Genomic DNA, 2,044 nt, shown 5'->3' with positions numbered 1-2,044 from the left:
GAATATGAATCGTTAGGTCATATGACTTTGTGAACATTGCTGCACAATGATGACACTGGTGCTCCTTATTGTGAATTTTCGAATGTTCTGTAAGAATGCTTTTTGAATGGAAGGCCTTGTCACAGACTTTACACTTGTACGGCCTTTCACCGGTGTGAGTGCGAATGTGAATCTTTAACTTGTTCAAATCTGGATATGTTGCGGAACATTGAGGGCAGACGTGCTTTAGAGGTCTTTTACGATGGCTTTTGAGGTTTCTCTGTTCATGATCGAAGAAATCATTCGTTGTTTGCAGCTGTTGCTGCTCATCGACCTCTTCGTACTCTGATTTAATTGCAATTTGATTATCCTCTGCCTCGAATAAATCATCAGGTATGTTGTCACAACATTGACACGTCCTGTTCGCTTGATGAACAGTAGAACATTTTTGATTCAAGTGCAAATCCTTCGCCTTATCCGATGTGGTAACTTCAGTTTTAATTGACAACTTTGTCCCATATGCATACATGTTCTTTGACATAGAGTGGTCTTCTGGATCCTCACAGTCCAATTCAAACGGATTTGTTTGCAGCTCGTCCTGTTCATGATCCAGTGTAGCATTCGTTTGCAGCCTATACTGCTCATCGACATCTACATACTCTAATTTGATTGTAATTGCTTCTGCTCTTCTGTTTTCTTCTGCTTCGAATGTTTGGTTGCCACACCATTCATATGTGCTATTCGCTTTATGAACAGTACAACTCTTCTGATTCAAGTGTAAATCCTTCGCTGTATCCGGTGAGGTAATCTCCGTTTTAATTGACAGTTCTGTGCCAACCGTTTGTTCGCCAGACTGGTCAAAATGGTCTTGACTGATTCTCGCTGTGTTCTGCAGTTGAATAAATCTATCGACCAAATCATTGTTTTCATTGCATCGCCAGTGAAACAGATCCATCTTTTTTTTAGGGCGCGCTTCGCACATCGAGCACAAATACGATGGAACTCCAGGTAAGAAACTTATATGGAAAAATAAGAATTTCATAGACCAGTTTTTCTTGTGGAACAAGGTGAGATGTCTGTTGTTACAATTTTACTACCTCAAAACCGATAAAATCGAAGATTGTTTGAAGTTTACATTACCCGGAACCGTCGCGCGTTAGAGCATCTAAAGCATCAACATCGGCCGACAGAAACTATCGGATACTTTTGCGGTTCTGAAAAATGATTCGCTATCATATCTTTTAATCCTTATTGAACACGAACTTACTCAACACCGTTCTCTTTCTTAATAAATGGCGAAGCTTTTATTTTGCCTGCAATATGTCGTATATTTAAGCACTTTTGTAAAATCGGCCACTTTGCAGTTGTTTATAAAACAAAGATTGCTTCAATGTGTTGTTTTGCCTTTTGACAATCGTTCGATTTTTGACATCTTCTGGAAAGAGAAAGAAGAAAAGGAAAGAGCCATATTTTCTTGCAAGAGCAGAAAGAGCCATATTTTCTTGCAAGAGCAGAAAGATTCGAATTTGTTCGTCAACGTCAACGTCAACGGCGTCTGTCTTTTATTTCAGCGCACTCATTTCGATCATTTGATTAAAGTCGTTTCTATGCTGCAACGGATTAAGTAAATTTACTTCAATTATTATAAAAAATATAATAATTCAATTATAAAAAATAAAATCGCAAAAATATAAAAACGAACGAACGGTTAGAATAAATCAATAATTATTTTATTAATACAAATGAACAATATTTGCAGACAATGTCGTTTTCTGACGTAACGATCGCGCGCTGCATGGATCCGATTCGCAGTCACATCGTCAACGGGATAGAAGGGTTTGTTACCGTAACCGTCAATTCTACGCGAAGTCGATTCTACACGAAGGCATCGATGTGTGTAGTCGTTCAATCGCTGCCTCAGACACCGAGCGGTATTTGATGATGATCAATCTCTTCAGCAATGGGAACTTTTGCGGTATCTGGTAAAGATCATCGTCCGTTGTCTCCAAATGATAAAAGTGAAAGCGTTTGACGGCCAAGAAAATGGGAAGAATTTATTCGATTA

The 2,044-nt window shown here is 38.7% G+C and overlaps 1 protein-coding gene across 1 annotated transcript in view; it reads right to left on the bottom strand.

The window, feature by feature from the left end:
• The window catches only part of LOC131205459 (haloacid dehalogenase-like hydrolase domain-containing protein 2), a 5,399-nt gene extending 4,053 nt beyond the window's left edge, over positions 1-1,346 (bottom strand). The window contains exons 1-2 of the mRNA XM_058197564.1: positions 1,247-1,346; positions 1,120-1,193 (exon numbers count right to left, since the gene is read on the bottom strand). The gene's annotated coding sequence lies outside the window, so the exon portion shown is untranslated. The remainder of the gene's footprint in view (positions 1-1,119; positions 1,194-1,246) is intronic.
• Positions 1,347-2,044: the final 698 nt, after the last annotated feature.

This window comes from Anopheles bellator, chromosome 1 (assembly GCF_943735745.2).
Source record: "Anopheles bellator chromosome 1, idAnoBellAS_SP24_06.2, whole genome shotgun sequence".
Taxonomy (NCBI): Eukaryota; Metazoa; Arthropoda; class Insecta; order Diptera; family Culicidae; genus Anopheles; species Anopheles bellator.
The sequence above is the reverse complement of the archived record's forward strand: the minus strand, read 5'-3'. Positions and strand labels throughout refer to the sequence as shown.